Source organism: Plectrocnemia conspersa, unplaced genomic scaffold, assembly GCF_051122295.1.
Source record: "Plectrocnemia conspersa isolate PC_06_02 unplaced genomic scaffold, ASM5112229v1 ptg000011l, whole genome shotgun sequence".
NCBI classification, from domain to species: domain Eukaryota; kingdom Metazoa; phylum Arthropoda; class Insecta; order Trichoptera; family Polycentropodidae; genus Plectrocnemia; species Plectrocnemia conspersa.
In genome coordinates this window covers 16,554,077-16,573,960 of record NW_028277175.1, presented here as the reverse complement: position 1 = coordinate 16,573,960, position 19,884 = coordinate 16,554,077, and the positions used below count along the sequence as shown (strand labels likewise).

At 29.1% G+C, this 19,884-nt stretch overlaps 2 long non-coding RNA genes across 2 annotated transcripts in view; both read right to left on the bottom strand.

The window, feature by feature from the left end:
* Positions 1-15,722: 15,722 nt before the first annotated feature.
* On the bottom strand, positions 15,723-16,299 carry LOC148229719 (uncharacterized). Its single transcript, XR_015811446.1, has 2 exons — positions 15,910-16,299; positions 15,723-15,833 (listed from the first exon to the last, which is right to left on the bottom strand). It is a non-coding gene; the product is annotated as an uncharacterized LOC148229719 (long non-coding RNA).
* Positions 16,300-18,428: 2,129 nt separating this feature from the next.
* LOC148229717 (uncharacterized) overlaps positions 18,429-19,884 on the bottom strand; it is a 46,014-nt gene continuing 44,558 nt past the window's right edge. Inside the window, exons 2-3 of the long non-coding RNA XR_015811520.1 lie at positions 18,566-18,634; positions 18,429-18,494 (exon numbers count right to left, since the gene is read on the bottom strand). This is a non-coding gene — a long non-coding RNA (uncharacterized LOC148229717). The remainder of the gene's footprint in view (positions 18,495-18,565; positions 18,635-19,884) is intronic.

The window sequence follows — 19,884 nt, the reverse complement described above, 5'->3', positions numbered from 1 at the left end:
CCTGAGGGTGCGGGAAGGATTATTGGGGGTGCGGGAGAAGCCCTAACAATATAAATTATTAAATATCATTTATTAAATTTTGCTTGATTCAATTGTTGTGGAAAATGAAAAAAATTTGCTTGATTCAGTTGTTGTGCAATACATTTGAAATGATTGAACGAATCACTCAATGGATATTTTTCTACTGAAAATATTATCAAAACTCAGAGATGGATACTGGATCCATTTCTATATAACCTAAATTCGATGGATGACAGTGATTTAAAAAAAGACGATCTCATTGAACTGCGAGACAGTGGACATATTCAAATGGAATTCAAACAATTAGAACTACAATAATTCTGGTATACACAGTTAGAACGTTATCCACAGTTGGTGAAAGAAGCATTGCAGTCACTTCTACAATTTGCCACCACCTACCTGTGTGAAATAGGATTTTCATCGCTTTTGCATATAAAAACTAAAGCGAGAAATCGCTTAAATGCAAGTGATGATTTATGCGTCTCTCAAAAAAAGAGCCTCGCTTCACAAGTATTATAATGAACAAGCAACAACAGCCTAGCCATTAATAAAAATAATATTGTTTTGTATTTGATATATAAAATGCATAATATTTTTTAAATAAACATTTAATTTTGCAAAAAAAAAAATTTTCCAAACTAAAAATTCGAAGCACATTTTTCCATGGGGTGCGGAGACCTATTTTCAGATTCAAAAGGGTGCGGCACTCTTAAGAGATTAAGAGACACTGATTTGGAGAGTAGTGCCTAGTTTGATAAAGATAAAATGTAAGAATTTGAGCTGTGCAGTTAATTAAATTTGATTAAAGTAGTTGTTTTAAAGTGCTATGCAATGAAATGTAATAACAGTTGACAGGTAAGTTTACAATATTTTAGACAAAAAAATGTTATGTTTTAGAAAATTTCGTGCTCAACGTATTTTTATAGCTAGTTTTTTTCTAAAATATCCAGAAGTTTCATTATCTATGTTGTGTACAGAGCATTTACTAAAAAATCTTGCCTTTAATGAATGCCGGAAAGCTGGTAACAGTTTATTCAGTTGATTTGTACAATTTACTAAAAGCAAAATATTGGTGAGAGTGAATATTTTTGTAGACTGAGCGCTGGCGAAGAAGTGATATATTACAAGATCGTCGGTGGTGTGCTCGTCTGTCATTGTGGCAAAGTGTTAGACCTTTTATATTCGGAATTTGAGACGTCTAATCATAAAAATGCAGAGGTCAGTTGACCAATTGTATCGTTCGTATATTTGACTAACATAATATGTTCACGCCTTGAATAAGTGAAATTTGTAAGATGAACATATTTTTAAGGTTATTAATGCAAGGAGTAAATCACAATGGTGGTTTCAACATCGGTAAAACACATTGTATGTTGTATCATTAAATTTTTCTGGACATTATTAGCGTTTAACGAGTGCTAAAGTTTTGCAATTGAATTATTTATATATTATCTTCTTGTTGGTTAGACCTTTTGTCTGAACGAGTTGTTATTTCCTTTATTACTTCAAAACTGTCCTATAAGTGACCTTGGCGTTAACTTCACAACTGACGACCCCCTCACAAAATAGAAGTTACTTCTTTCACTTAAATATTTACTTGAGATATAATATTAAATAATTATTTTTTAGCTTGTATATACGAGAGTGTTATGGATTGGGGAGCAGGTGGGGCATTTGAATTTGGCCAGAAAAATACATGCTATTTAATGAAATACTACGAGTTTAGCCAAAATGGCTCCCGAAAATATTTTTTAAAATGTCATTTCAGTGAAATCATATCGGGATACATTTTTACCGGTAAATATATATTTTTATCAGTGAAAATGTAATTGAACTGATATGCACTTATGAAATTATATGCTGTTCTAAAATGTCTAATAAACTCAATTTGACAGTTGCGGGATGTTCATTTGCGTTCAAACACAAACCTAACCTACACAAATTAACCAAACCCAAATTGACATGATGAATGTTCTAAAACTAATTATAGTTTTTGAGTAAAAGATCCAAAATTTTTATGCTAGTCAGTCAGTTTTTAAGTTTGATCTAATTGGTCTTGAGTGATCTGATGTTAACTAATCGATTCTCTAAATTTTAATATTTGTCTTCGGCTAAAGACAAAGCTTAATACAAGCTTAATACAATACATTCCGGAAAATTAGTTCATTTTGTTTTGTAATTTGTAGTATAGTTTAATTGAAATAGTTGGGTACATACAAAAATAACATATATTTTAGGCTGTATGTTTTAGTGAGTTTATGCAAGCCTGATTTTGTAACGATTGTTTTCAATCCATATACGATTGTAACTCCAAATAGAGACATTTCATTTAAATGTCATCATTAAAACGAATTGACCACCAGCAAGAGAATTGCCGAATCACAAACGAAGAGAACTTTGCGTCATAATCCGAATCCGTGATCCGTTTTGTCTATTGTCCGGGAAGACGCCATCATCCATCAGCGTCTAATTGCCTTGCAGACAAATGAAGCGAATCGTTTACGAAACCGTTGCGACACAATAAACCACAAACGATGGAGTCGATTTAACCCTATATAAGGATTTGCGTATAAAGAGAATCGTATAGTTATGCAACAATAGTCTTATTTATTTGTAGTTACGATTAAAGAAAATATATACAATAGGAAAATATATACAACAGTGCTCTAATCGAATTATTTAATCGCATCTTACAATATAATTGAACAATGCGAAATGATTTAAATTACATTATGAATGATTGAGGAAGTAGACGTTATCGATTTTTAATGCGTTAGAATTCAGGGTATGGAAACTGCAAATTGATTTGATGTTTTAATGTCGAAAGTCCAACTATAATATATTTATTAAATCAATACAAAATTCATGAAATGTTAATATTGATTTCCATTATTAAGAAGTTGAGATGCAACTATTAGTAGTTGTATTTTAACTTGTCTCTTAGTTAAAGCACTACCTTATGAAGAAAAAAACATTTTTTCAAATTTATAAAACGTAATAAGCCATATACCACACATTCAGCAATAGAAAAAACAACTACTAACTATAGTTATAATTTAAAGAAAAACATTTGCATTTTTAAAAATAAATTATACCAACGATTGATGTTTTCGATATTGGTTTTTATTACATTAGTTATATTAGAGATAAATACCACGTGGGAAAAAGACCGAGAAGATTGTTAAAAAATAAGAGTTTGTTTATATTATAGAAATAAAATAAAATCTTGCATTTCCTATTGCGTTGCTTTTAAAATCTTGTATATAGATTATAAATAAAAGTATAATATCACCTATTTACTATTATTGATCACCTGTTTAATATATCAGAAAATCTTTCTTTACGCTCTTTAGATTTAGATAGTCAAAGATATGAGATGAGATCTTATGCGAGATGCGACTTCTGTCTGTATGAGAGTTAGCTTATTTTGTTCTAAAACTATACTTAATTTTCAAGTTGAGTTTGGTTAATACGTGTAAGTTGGGTTTGGGTTTGAACAGCAAATGTATGTTTCGCAACTGTCAAATTGAGTTTTATAGAGCAGCATATTATCGTCTATCAGTTAAATTATATTTTCGGTAGTAGAAATATATATCTACTGGTGAAAATGTATTAGGACTTTACTAGTGAAAATATAACTTCACTGAAAAATACACATTCACTGTATATAAGTATGTAAATGAAAAGTTGAAATCATATAATTTTAAAAGCATCTGCCAGATAAATTATATTTTAGCAGGTAAAAATGTATATTAACTGGTGAAAATGTATTCCGATATGATTTCACTGAAATGACATATTTTAAAATTGTTTTCGGGATAGACTGGAGACTGTATTTTTTAATTTTATTTGAGGTAAAACCTGAGAATTTCTGGTTTAAAACCAGGAACGTCACTTCAATCTTTCCCTGGGGAGAGGGGGGGGGAGGAGCAAAAGTTGGCCAGTAGTAATTTTTTTTAAATTTTGATTTTTATTAATAGTATTATTCATAGTATTTCATTAAATGACATACATTTTTCTGACCAAATTCATGGGGTAGTTTTGGGGCCATTTTTTTATCATTTTAATACAATTTGTTTGTTCAAAACTGAAACAAGTTATCATTTAATTTTATTAACAGTTTCTTATTAGAACATTAGAAACGGATCACTATATGAATTTCGCACTTGTCGGGGTTAGGAATTAACACGGACATTTTAAACGTAAAGTTCAAGTACAACTTCTGGTATATAACCAGTAAATATTTTTTTTTGTAACGTTTATCCAATTTAGAAAGTAAGAAAGTTGGTATCACCGTGTAAAAATATTGCGGGTAATCTGTCAAAATGATGTAAAAATCTTATTTACATAATAAATATGCGATAATAATTTTATCACATCGATTCGATTACAAAAGTGTCATAATCGCACACACATATGAATTAGGAAAGAAGATAAAAAGTAGCATTTCTACATTTTCTCTTATTTCTTATATAAAAATACTGATTCATTCGATGTGCTGGTAGATGAGAAATCTAAGACATTTATGTATTCTTGTTAATATTCAATAATTCCAACAAATTTATATAATAAAATTCAGTAATAACAAATTTGCAATTAGTTCAACAGTCACTTTCGGTGGCAATACTATTTTTAATTAATTGTAAATGCAAAACTTTTGATATTTAATTAACGGGCTTTTCGCACGATCAGAATCTCTATGAAACCATGTTACAATTTCGCTTTCTGTTCTTTGTTGCCGAATTTACTTTTTAGGCAATGAATCTGCAATTGCTCATTATCAACGCTGTTACAATACGACGTAATTATGGTTAAACTAGATAGCTAATAATTTAATTGATTTATTAATAATAATTGAGCTTTGATAATTTTGTGATTCTCATTATTCAAGGGTATTTTTTGCAATTGTTTATTGTTGTAAGTGTGTTGTTCAGCTTTCAGGTTCAGATTTTAAGTCATTGTATATGTTTTAGAGAAGAGTTTGAGTTCTTCTTATTAAAACTTTTCTACATATAATAAATATCTTTGACTCAGATAAGGATTTAGTCTTGACTAGAGTCTCCAATTACTCGAACCATCAACTACTCGAGTATCAAATATTAAAATTTTAAAATACTCGAGTACTCGAGTACTTTCGAGTATTTACCAAATGTACCAAAATAGCTATTATTCAAATTCGTGCACATATAAATAAATAAATAAAATACTTAGTATGTTAATTTTTACAATTATTTTAACTTCACGAACATACTTTTTAAAAACAATAATGCAAAAAGTGTCTCGAAATTAAATATTACTGCTAACCTTTGGTTTTATTATTCCCGTTATGGAAAAATCCCTTTCCGTTGCTGTTGATGTTGGTCTTATTGTCATTAACGCGTTGGATAAGGCTTCTAATTTATATCTGTTCGCTTTTTATAGATATAAAATTTTTTGAACTCTCTTTTTATGTTCTCTTCTTTCATTCCCTTCTCTGCTTTTCTCTTATTTCCTTCGACTATTGACAAAATAGTATTTTGTAATTCTTCTTGAATAGATTTTTTTTCTTAACAATATACAATATTCTACTCCTTCTGATTATTGCGAAGAATTTAAATCTATATCCTTCAAAGATGTATTTGGGTGAATCCCTTTCACTCTAGAGCTAAACGGTTCGCAAAGAACTAACTTTACTTTAAATGCCTTTAAAACACACAATTGTTTTGATTTATATTTTAAGCTGAGGGATCAGTATAAACAATTGACAACACTTTACGCTACAACTGCATAGTCATAAAACCTAAAAATTTTTTTTGTTGATATTTCATATTGTTCATTGCCATAAATTAGATAAGTCGGGACTGTCGAACAGAAAACACAAAAGAAATTTCTCCGTCGTACCCACTAACATAGCCGACGACCGGAACTATGCAACTATGGAACTATGAAAAAATTATACCTGATAGTAACCGCTCTAACTCGGGACTTCGGGCATAAACGCCAAATAAAAGCAAGACGTTAACCTTTACTGGACCGAGTTAAAGTTATTTTTGTTTCTGAAATATTTAAAAAAAAATTAATTTCGAGTATTATTCGAGTAATTTTAAAAATACTCGATTATCAAGTACTTGAAAAATAGACAAAAATACTCGAGTATCGAGTACTCGATTACTCGAATTGGAGACTCTAGTCTTGACAGACTATATGGTCCCGTCTACTTTCTGATAATGCTACCACTCAAAGAGAATCACCTATATATAAATTTGCATCTAATGTGAGTCAAATGCTTAATTTTCGAATACGATACTAGTTATATAACAATGCTTAGATGTTTATATGTCATTTTATAAATAAGTTATTGTGTCTTTTATAATGCATCAAATTTTTCATCCTAACGACCTCGTCCGGCGAAAGTTCACGAACTGCAGAAGCGCGCAAAAAACACGTCATCCAAACGAGACCACCTTCACTTTTCGAGGCTTTACTGCGACTTCCCGAGCTTGCACTCATAGATTCGGTGAACTTGGAATTGCGCAACTGCAAAGGCCGATTTCATTTCGCCGGTCACGTCCTGAGAGCATCGATATTCCGATGATGTCAAAAAACCAGCGATACTTTCACCGTCGGAAAATTTTATCACAAAGAGTCCTATAAGACATTGTTGAAAGAGAGGCGAGAAACTACCAATTATATTAAGCTCATCGGTGTCGAAACGGATGCTCTTCGAGTTATGATGGGCTCTTGAATTTTAATTGAAACGTGAATTAATAATAAAATAAAAGAAATCGAAATTTTCTCTAAATATGGATAAGGGTTATCTTTATTATTCTGTTAATTGCTTATTTATGCGGATCCATGTATGGATCTTTTTAGATAAATGTATTCAAAGCATCAAAGATACGACATAGAAATGCCGCAAATTGGTAATTATGGAAATAATACATTGATATTGAAGATTTTAAATATTCACAGAGAAAAGCGTCTTTCATATTTTTACTAATAAAAATAAAATATACAAAAAATTAAGTGAAATATTGGAATTTCAGCTGCGAGGTTTGGTTCTCGTATTGTATTTTAATAAAAAACGTGTTAATGAAAATTATTTATAACCGTACAACTTAGTTTACTAAACTCCTTTTGATTAATACACATTAGCATTTTTTCCACTGTAGGAAAACGTTTAACTAAATTTATAATAATTGCGTTAGCATAATTTTGAAAATTGTTAACAGTACGTAAAACATAGATGCATACTATTTTCATATTGATTTAAAAACACTCAATATTTAAACGGAGCCTAAAAACGAGTTTATTGATTCCGACATCATAGTCTCGAGATTGCTCTTCACTTCTGTTTTAAATCCACGAGTGATTGCCAGAAACAAGTTAGTGTTAAATTTCAGTAACAGTTTTTCTTTTCACATAAAAGAAAAGTATCATGTCTTTATTTTCCGAATATTACTCATATTCGCTTTTTAGGCGATTATACACGGCAAAAGTGCGAGTTATGTTACATAAACTTGCAACGTTATATAATTGATCTTTATCATAATTTATTAGATCAATGCTTTCAATACATGTTTATGAAAGTGGTTTCGGCTGCAGAACAAGAGCTTGTTTTTAATATGAATATTGACCAATTAATAATTACTATTATTATATTTGCGCCTATTAAAAATAACAATTACATTTGATAAAAATAAGCAGTAAAATATTTAAATTATAAATAAAAATGTGTATTATCTAATATATTAATATTCCATCATTCAAGGATAGGCTTATGATTAATAATACTTTCCAGTTATGACTAAGCTTGAAAGACTCACGATTATGTTTCGAATAAATCATAAAAGTCATATCTTACTTTATAATAAAATTAGAAATTTAATAATCGATATAAAATAATATATCTATAAAATACCATAAATTTCAGTTGTTATGTAACAATATATTATGTACTTCTTCCATAAGTACGAACAATGACACCGCTCAAAAAAAAAATGTGTTTTGCATGCAAATGTTTGGTTAGTGTACCATAGAACATAAACAATTATTGTAACAAAAGTATCCTTGCTGAAAAGCGAAAGTTTAATATGCGCTATGAATAATTTATACCGGATCCATGGAACGCACATTCCCATCAATCTCGTTCATGTTTCGAGATCGACAATTCTTCAGCCACTTTGAAATGGTACAACATTTTACCATAAACAGTTTTGTATAAAATCAAACAACCGGTCTGTTCGAGAGGAATCCGTATCATCGCCGGGTGAAAGGTGTTCAATTTCGAATCTCACCTTTGGATCGAGATGCGACAAACGACAATAATTTAAAAAAACGATTTTGATAGAATACTAACAATTACTTTAACTAAAACTCGTGTAGCATATTTGATTAATTGATCATATAAATGCAGAATGAGAGCAAAAAACTTATGCACGTTTTGAGTGCAGATATCTCACGAATCATGCAAATAAATCTTTAAGCATTTATTAAAGCAGTTTTAAGATGAATTAACTGTTTTAAAGAAAGCTGATAAATCGTGAATTGCTTGATGGTACATCCAAACAATTAAATACTATTTAACCTAGTAATATTTTGCCTTAAACCAGTTATACCATAGGAAGCACATTTCACTGTGGAACGTGTCAAAATTTTACGTCGTGAACCCTCAATTATAAAAAAACATGATCCGTCGCAAAATCTTGTTTTCACCGTTGAGAAGAATGCCGTAGAATTAGCTGACAGCTTATAAACTTTAAAATAATTTAAAAAAATCGAATTAAAAAGCAAATTAGTGACTCCGTGTCAACTATTGGACTAGGAAATTTTATTCAACAACTTGATGACAACGCCACTTAAAATAATTCCACCGAATGCTAGCATTTACTTTTAAAACATTATAAACTTGTTTCTTGCCTATCTTTACTTTCCAACTGCGTGGAAGCACGATGACGTAAAAGTTCTTCGTAAACCGGATATGGACCCTACGTCCGAAAAATACTGGGAAATTATATTAATTATTAAAAAACTCAAAGCTTTATTGATAATTTATTGCATGCTAACGTTTTGGTATCAATCAACTAAATCGAGCCGTGAAATATATTCAAAGGACTTTAACAGGATAATGTAAACTGGACATGTATTATATATGTTCAGTGATTAAATTAAATTTGGGTTCGATTTAAGAGGGAATTATTTTAAGAGATAAGTGCATTTAAATAAATACTTTGTTCTATAAAAATAATTGTTTGTGCTTTACAAAAAATGAGCATTAAATAAATGGATAGTAACGTCTCAGACTAGTAACTCTGAGGTTGCGGGTTCGAACCCTGGCAGCGTCACCCGTGTTTTTATTTATAAAATGCGCTATTATTAAAAAAACCACGCCCCAACTGCAGTAACATATATTTATTATAAATGGCATAGTACATAATAATTAATAATTAATAATATAGATGTCATCAATTCCCAGATTTTCAGTCTGATGCTTAATGCTTACTTGTAGGTATTCATTATGTCTGATTGACTTACTCAGTTGGTACAGATTTCCCGGCTTAATAAAAAAAATAAAAAATAAAATATCCATCTTTAATAAAACACATTAGATTGCGCAACATTTTATTAGTAGTGTACATTAAAACGAATGATTTGTGCATTAAAATATAAAATAAAGCACTAAATTATATTTATACTATTAAAAATATAACTTCACTGTAACAGCTGCGAAACGTCCAATTGCTGTTCAAACCCAAACATAACTTAATGAAATTCGTAAGTAATTTATAAATATTAAAATATTAAGACATATTTTAATATTTCTTAAATCTACAATTTTATTGGGCAAATGGACAAAAAAAATTAGTACTCATTAAAAATAAAATATTGCTCAATTTAATATTTTTCTAATAAAAATATTTTTAATGCTCATTTTGATCATATTTTAATGCACAAATAATTTATTTTACTGAACATTACAGATAAAATAATGCTCAAAATAATATTTTTTATTGAGTAAAGATATATTTTTGTATTTCATGGTTATTTTTTAATGTCTTAATGCAAAAATCATTCCTTTTAGTGCATACTACATGTGATTAAATTTTACTGTAGCTTGAGTTACTGTAAGAAATAAACTCGTGAAAAATCACTCGAAAAAGTATTTTGCTTCTAAGTCAGAATTTTATTTAAAAAATTGGGCTGGCTGAAAAACTGCCAGTAAGATAAGAAGTAGTTGTAGATAATGATGGAAACTGTATTTTATAGTGATGTGTAAGAAATATGAAATGGTTATAATATTATATAGTTTTTAAAATACGCAACATCTTTCTAGTATCCACAATATTTAAAACCTTTTCTATTTAAAAGTACTAAAACTAACTATATTATCTTTGCCGTAAAAATATTGAATATTACAAATAAATTAATTTTTAATTAGACCTGTTATTTTTTATGGTTCTCTGATTTAGGAATACATAATTAATACGTGAAAGTACAAAATAAAATAATTGCATGAAGATACTTATCGATGAATTAAACATGAACACATCAAAATCAAAAACGAAGTAAATCTCACAGAAATATGTTATAATATTTTATTACATAATATATACTATATAGGTTGTATAAAATGTAAATGTCTAGAATAAAGTATAGTATTCCTTTCACAAATAAAAAATTAAGATAAATATGCAAAGAAGAAAATTCTCCAATCAAAAAGTACATATATATGGATAAAAAAGTAATACTCTTCTACTATAAATAAAATTAGAATTATAAAAAAAGCGATACAAAGAAACATATCCGAGTAAGAGAAAAACATAGTTTAGTGTAATGATGGTAAGTTTTTGCAAATTAACACATAGCGAACAATCTCAAAGCGCAAAAAATGTTCTAAAACAATGCATAAGTTCCCAAGTTATTTTTCCCAGCAAATAACACCTCTAAAATCGCGTCTGTTGTAACTCAATTTATATTTTTTCTGTACTGACAATTGCTCTCTAGACCTTTATTGCACACGAATTACTTCAGACACGATGTTACTCTTTTATATATTTTATAAAAAACATCCAATATTGATCTACAGTATGCCAAATTTAAGCAACTTTGTAAAAATGCATTTCGCTAATGTCTTATTAAATCGCTTGTCCCACTTTGAGTATAATAAATAACATGATACATCGGAAAATTCTTGGCAATGTCCCATTGTTATTTAAAAACGTACGTTTCAAGTTTCGCCACCGAGGCGTGGTCATTGTGAATGAATGAAAAAAACCTTTAGTCATCTTCCAATGATGGAAAACGGATCTATTCAAGAACGGCGTGTAACATTTCGTACAAATTATCCTACGAAATGGTGAAAGTAAAAGTGATTTGATCAAGTGGCAACGCTTTATTTACTCTATATGCATATGCATATAACACATTGTTAAGGTGTGTGTGCATATTTGTATTTATGATGTGCTGCTGAGACTTGAAAGACTTTCGCCTGTGCTATTGGACATCGATTGTTTAAATACGTTTTTTCCAATTATGTACATACTTAAGCGTACTTGAATAACTGGTATAGATCTTCTTCCTATTCAGGAGGCACACAGAGCTTTGCACGGAATTGCTCAAGAATCGGTTTTTATATAATAAATATACCTCAAAAATCTTTTTAATATGCAGCCTTGGAAACCTTCAAACTATCAATTTGTATTTTGATATATGGCGTTTTTTACTTACTGATCGATTAAAAAATGATTGCGGTATATAAATCTCACTAAAAAGTATCGCAATTTCATTGTAGGTCGAAGAGCAAGTATTATATTTTGGATACGCAAGGACAGAATCAGACCAATGTCGGTGAACGATTTAATTGTTCACGTCACGTTGTCCAAAACAAGCTAAAACGGCTTAGTGCATATGGTATATTCAAGTACAAACCAGGAAGTGAAAGAAAGCGAATGACAACCGTCTAGGAAGACGGTATGTAGCTTTGCCAATTCATTTTAACAACTAGAAGATTGAGTCATAAATGGTGAGCAGAAAGGTAAAGGAATTAAATAAACAAAAATATTAAGAAATAATGAATTTTATTAAAAAAATAAATCGACTATAATTTATATAACAAAAAAAAACTACATCTTTTATTTAAAGCAAAAATATTAGATATATACTATAAGCAATGGATTTATATAGTGAAATACAAAACAGAAAATAATTGCGCTAACAATTTTAGTTCAGCTTTTAGGTCACTACCCTAAAAGCGTATCTAACATAATCACAATGACTGTTATCTAGAATGAATCATGGTGATTTACTAAGATGAGATAGCAGTAACATACACGGCATTATTATTATAGATGTTATCGAACAAAGTTGCACGCATAATACCTCAGTTTAACGGCAGTGAAGATCAATTTCCTCGTTTCAGATGCTGTCAGCCTCTCACTTCCTGGATTCAAACGGTTCAGTTTAATTTATATCAATACTGCCAATTGTGTCATGTATCTTGAGTGGTTAATGATCCATTTTCTAACCCTGACTAAACACACTTTCTTGTAAATTAACTTCTACCACGCCCGCCTTACGATGAAGCATTAAATCGATGCAATTATAATACTTAATTATATGAATGATAATGATAATAATTTTTATTTAATTCTCAGCTGATAATATACGTCTAATGAAAAATAATACCAATACGTTTATAACCAAAAATTATCGTACTACAAAATCGTAAAACAAAGGAAGTATATTTAATTATAATAATACAAATTGAATTTGTTCCGATTGAATTTTAAGCCGCCAGTTGTTTCGACCAATGAAAAATAAGCATTCAAATATAAAACAAGATGGCCGACAGTAACGTGGCAACAGTTTCAAATAATTATTATTTATTAATAGAATTTTGCTATGCGACAATAATTTTCATTAATTCGTCATGTGCGTTGCTCGATTTGACTGAATATAAATAATCGGATTGCTGATTAACTAGGTATGTTATTACTATGAAAATGAAATATATACATAATGTGTGTAAGGATTATAAGAATACATTTTTAAACTAGATAAACAAGCATCAAACAATCTTCGTAATGAAATCTGCAAATTTTGAATTTTGGCGATGGGCTCCGAGGCCGAAAAGTGAGTTTTTCCTTTTAAAATACATAAACATTATTATTGCTTCCGATTTAATGCATATATACGTTAAATTTGACTGAACTAGGTACGTTTTAATGTACTTAGTACGTAAGATTGAGGTTGATGTCAATCAAACCGTATAACTGCTAATAAAACATATTTTTTATCTATTGATATTTGGGTCAACTATTGTTGCGACCTCTCCCATTTGGAGATGGCCGTCTTTTCTTCTCGAAGGACCACCGTCTCTCGACGGAATTAAACGCCTCTAACTATAGAAATGCTTTATTATCAGAGTTTACATCCTCAGAATCCTTGCTGACGCACGACCACACGCCGTGACAGCTGAGGCGCCTTCAGGTTATTTATACACACAAAACCACGCACGGCCATAACACACTTTTATTCGGCCATGCATAAATATATGTAAAAATTGTCAGAACAACTATCTTTCACGACGATCACTTGACAATGATTGTCATGCAGTCAATGCTTAATTTATGCGAACTTTAATCACAATATATATATAATACTAATTTAGTTATAAATTATTTCTTTAAAATTCAGTAATTATATTTATGATACTTTTTATATTATTTTCTTATTTTACCTGTATTGTTTATATATACCAATATAATGATAAACGAAGTATTATCACGCATATGCTTTTCTCGAGCAAAGCCACTTGTCGGAAATTCCATTGCCGGCACGGACAAAAGTAAAACGGCCAATTATTAAAATTCAATCATTCATTTTTATTTTCACGAAAAAAGAAAATTGTTGTTTGCAAATATCCGCATTATATACATTTTTTCCTTTTTTTATTATAGTACAAAGTTTCGCGTTTTGGTTCTTTTCAGTCTTTTATTATTTCGTCTCGTGTGTGTGAGCGTACCTTTCACTCTTTCGACTATTAGTCCAAACAAAGAGAATATATTACCTTCGGACAAACTCAAACAAATCGATCTGCTTTAAGCAAATATACCATTGAATATTTTTTGTGTGTCCACGCGACGCTGAGATGTGCGCTTGCATTTAATTATCTCGTTATTCAATGTTAATCGGTATGTATTTATTAAGTGCTTAAAAAATCAACAAATAATACAAAACCTAGAACTAGGGTGAAGGTTATAGGTAAATAGATTTTAAATATCAATATCATACTCTGTTAAAATTGTCTGTGGCCATCAATAGTAATAACTCTATAATTCTGTAATAATATTTACTCATATGATATTATATATAATACTACATTTTGATTTCGAGCGGAACTGATGTTATAAGTGGTATGATGATTTCTATTTTTTATTGAGTGTGAGATTATTAAAAAATATAATATATTTAGCAACGTTTTCTGAACTATGTTCCGCGGTGTTATTTTCTTCAATAAAAATAGTGATTCTTAGTGATTATTGAAAAATAAAATAAGAAAATGTTCTATTGTGTTATAATTAATTACATAAAAATTTATCACTGGATAGTAGAATTTGCACAGAAAAAAAATAATTAGTATTTAAATAAACATTAAGCTTTGGAATACCAAAATATTTGTCGTTTAGGTTTTAGATTAACTGACAGTTAGGTTAGTTTTCAGTTGCTTTTTTAACGGGCATGTTGATGAGTATAACAAAATTTCACAACCACATTAATTGCAACATCATCTTTCATTGAAATAGTATCAGTTATAAAAACAAATTCTCAACACTTACGAGGCCAAGTAAAGTAAATCTAGTATTTATATGTACTAATCTTTTTCCCGTGGAGAATGGTTTAAAAAATATTTTTTTGACTTGTCTTGTGTCTATTGAAAAATCAATAAAAGTACATATATATAATAAGTATGAATTAATCGAAAGTTTTCCATATTTATTATTTATGAGAAATTTCAATCGTAATTAATGTATTAATAGAAATTTAATAAAATAACAGCTAATCGATAATGACACATAAAATTATAGTTTAATTATGTTATGTTTATATTTGTTTTTAATCATTGGGCTAGTATTATATATTATTATTTGTTTTGTATTCGGTCTGTTTTTAAATAAAGTATATGAAGTATCAATACATAATTTTAGCATCAAGTAAATTTTAACTACTCCATAATATTTTTGTTTTTTAACGTTCAAGGGTAAAAAGTCTCATTAACTTTGACAAAATAGGTGACTTTGTGTCGTTAACGTGTCAATAAAAAAATACAAGCTCGTTACTAGCTTAGAGGTTAAGGTCTCTTACATATATTTAAAAGATGGGTTAAAGTAAATTAACATCTTAACGTACTTAATAATGAAATCAATTATAATAATAGAGACTTAACCGTGACCGATTTTTATTTAAACATACAATAAAATATATATTTCAGTGTTAAATATAAATATTTTGTACTCAATATTGTAAGCCTTTTCTTCAATACTTATTATCTCGCACACCAAAGTCAAATCAAAAGACGTTAATGTCATAGGTAATCATAATCCTTTCTAATTCGTTATTAGAGCAAATATTACGTTTGTATCTGCTTTAATTAGAGTCCTTGAGCTCGTGTAAAAGTTGACAGAGAATTGTAGCGAATCTTGAGGCGTGTGGCAATCGGAGATGGTCCATTCACAGTTGCATCACTCGTTTAGTTGGCTAACAGCTTTGAAGGTCTATTTCACCGATGAGAACTGACTACAGATTATTATATACGTTACCACCGAGCTGAGCATCTGAAGTGATCGAGATCAATAGGTTAATGATAAATAAAAGATATGTGAAATGTAGACATAAAATCGATTGACTCACGTCGCCGAAGGTTTGCAGATCTATGGGAAACAGGCCGAGAGCTGTAAATATGACTTTCTTGTCATGTAGTAGTATGATTTTAGTGTATATCTGAAAATGTATAAATGCATATTAATTAATCTTACTGAGTGAAATTTTCTCATCATATCATTATATATTTTTTATTAATGTGTTTCAAGTTTTATTGTTTTAAAAAGCTCAATCAAACTTGATTGAGCTTTTGATATCATACATAGGTGAAAAGGGCTTAGATTCAATTTTATTTTTGTGTTCTTGGTGAAGTAAATAGGTTGTAAAAAATGCAAAAAATATCACCTCATTTCCATCTTCATCGTTGAAATTTTCTTCAGCAATGTATGCCATTAATAGTGATGTGCGAAAAGACTGAATTATTACATAAAAATAAATATTCAATAAGCCAAAGTTCTTACCGCATTTCGTATCATAGAGCCCAATGCAGTTACCATATAAACGACGCACATATGAATCGAAGTTTTGAACACGTTGTAGTATGTATTAAGGAATACGGTATCCACTGGTGGAGTCCATATGATGATAAAGTGTAAAGTTGTGATTGAGTACCAAAAAGTAGATACCATGGTGGCAGTAAAATGATAATCGAAAGCTCTGTTCAATTTGTCGGCTATTAAACACAATCTACAGTGCAAATCGAAACACGTTTCAACAGATTTCAACAGATTCTTTTTGAGCAACGCAGGGCTGTCCGAATAGAGACTCTTGCATATAATCAACTGCCTATTGATCAATCTGAATCTGTTGAATACAAGAAAAAGCAGAGCCGAAAACTGCAGCAAAATAGTGATTCTGATATTAGAGATGAATCCTCTAAATAAAAAAGTTACGAAATCTAGCGAAATACCACCTTCAATCACTGTCAGTATGTAATACATTAAAACGCTTGTGATTTCAATAATGATTAATAAATTTGTGAATATTGCAGTAGCTTTATCGTTAGGATCGACGCAGATCTCTTTTAACATATTATCCAAACAAATCAAATCATCAAAGAAAGCCTTTAATCTTCTACAGAATAAATTAGCACACGTTACAGCAGTAACGAAGTAAATGACGAAAATGAAAACCAATAAAGGATCGATTTTTTGGATAATATCAATCATACTATTGACATTTGGCATTGTAACGTATATTTCTAAAGCAGTGATGATTGTCATTACGATTATATTGATTGCAAAAATCAACGGTGAAAAAATCAATACGCTCTCATCATTTATGCGTTTCCAAGTAAAAGGAAAAATGTAGTACATTCTCCAGTAATAAAAAGAGATCCGTAAGATATTTATAACGTTAGAAGCTTTCTTCATGTTTATAGCTTCAGCAATTTAACACAAATGATTGAATACCATGATAATATAATTTATCAAAGCTATCTATCAAATTAGATTTTTATTGTGACAATTTAATACATTATTAAATAATAATATTTTATATGGATTGTGCTGAACATTGCTACGATTCCTTTGAAATAAACCAGTTTTGATTAATCGCTCGGGTATGTCCAATTATCTAGTTTCTGCAACTTCTTCAAATGATGTAAACGTTGCATCACATCACACTTTAGAAGGAGCTTCTAGATGTGTAGTATTATTTTTTTCTAATTCACGAAGATAACTGGTTCAAGACGATCAGATATATAATGATCGATGTAAACATCTGTATGAATAGAAAATCAATTGCTAAATATATTTTAATCTGTACATATGATTTTCAGGTTCTATTAGCATATCGCAATAGCATACTGCATTAAAAAATACTTATAATTAAAAATTCATAATATTAACCGAAAGTGCAAATAATCCATTACACAATAAAATGTCGATTATGATGCGTGAAAATAATATTGTTGTATTTCCTTAAGCTAAAAGTATTGTTTTATATATGAGGCATTTAAAATCAAAAGCTATTTTAACTGAAATTGAGTTTAGTGCTTAACGAATATTTTTTCATATTAACCTGTTTCGAAGCATAAATTAGTAAAATTCTTGGATATTTATTTTCAATTAAATGTATTAAAACGTATAATTTTGATTAGAAATTATACAAATCAAACTGTTATTCTTAAAGAAGAACCTCGTTATAAAGTAGTTAATATGTACTGAGTATCTTATTGTGTTACAGATAGACATAAAAAAAATCTATGAATATAATTTTTTTGTAATAAAAACGTATTTGCTGTATTTTTATTTTTTAAGTTTAAAATGTAAACTATCCGTATTTTACTATTATATACAATATATCTCTAGTTTTGAAGTAAACGAGATGATTTTTTTGTAAATATTACTTTTTTTAATTAATAAAGAATTCTAGCTGCCGTTTTTCTCTTTCGATAGAATTCATAAATTTCTGGATAGATGCTAGAAAGTCATTGAAAGGAAGAACAAATACTTGATAAATATATAATATTGTATTTAGAAATAGTTTAATATTAAATTTATTACTATTTTAAAAATACTTACGTTATATACATAAGGCATATCAATGTCAAAAAGACCAAATACATTGAAATTGACAGCTCTGCCCATCATTTGAAGACATTGTGCGTATATCTGTGCATGTATGTTTAAATATGAATTTATGCATATATCAAATAAAATTTATGTGAGATTTATGGTCATACCTGTTTCTTACAACTTTCTTGAAATTCCTCTTCCGCCAAATGTGTCATCAGATGCAAACACTCTTTAGCCTGGAATTTCATTTAAATATTTTAAAAACATTTATGATTATATATATATATATATATAAATGTGCTCTAGAATCAAATCATTTTTATGTTTTTTTAATAAGAGCAGCACTAATATTACTAGTATCATATGCGCTTGATTAAAAATTAAATTATGGAGTAATTAGTTTCTAGCAATAATTGTCTACTTTGGTTAAACTTATTAAAATCAATTTAATTTTTGGGTAAATGTGTATTATATACAATAAAATAAAAATATTTTATTACTATTTCACAATAATTGCATTTACATAAACATAAACATTTAGTGACTAATAATATATAATGCAATGTTATATCACTAACCATATTTTTTATTTTGCTACATATTAAACCCGTCAAAATCACCATAAACAAAAATGTAGAAATTTTGATTGGACTCATTGCATTGTCATTGAGTTTATCTACAGCAGTATTTGAGACCAGCGAATTTAATATAGGAATAATATATTGAAATATAGATAACATAGAAACGCCTAATTTGTATTGAAAAATATCATTCAATAGCACAGTAGATTCGCAAAGTCTTCCGTAAATCTCATGACATATGTTAATGGACGTTGATAAATGATTTTTTAGCGTTGCTGCCAATTCTGGAGATAAAGATTTATAAGTAGCAAATTGATTCTTTAGTATTTCGAATCTGACGTATATCAGATAAGCGTATGATATAAAGTGAAACAATATTATAGCCCTAAAGTGTCCCAAATAGTGTCTGAAAATAAATAATGCAACTCCAATTTCTATATCGCTTTTAAAAATGCAATATATCACTCCAATAACAGATGGTAAATTGATCAAAAGTAATCCAAAGTATAGTAACCGTTTTGTTTTTATATCATTTGTTATTATTTGTATGTTTAAGAATAAGTCATCGATTTTCATCAAATCGTCGATGAAAAACATCAGTTTTTTGTACATGATATTACTGATTAATACAGACGATGAGAAATATAATATGAAAAACACGAGATTCATAGGATTCAGTTTTGTTATGAGATGATTTTTTCCCCAGAGAGCAGTAATTATTTTTGGTAGTTCGTGAATACTGACTAGAGTTAACGAAACCATGTTGAATATGTAAAATATAGGAGATAATACATATATCTTTTCTTTTTTAGTATTTAATTTTACTGTGTAAGGTGCCATGATGAATATAACGCTCGTTAAATGTATAGGACTCAAAATGTCTATAACGTTAATCTTAGACGACA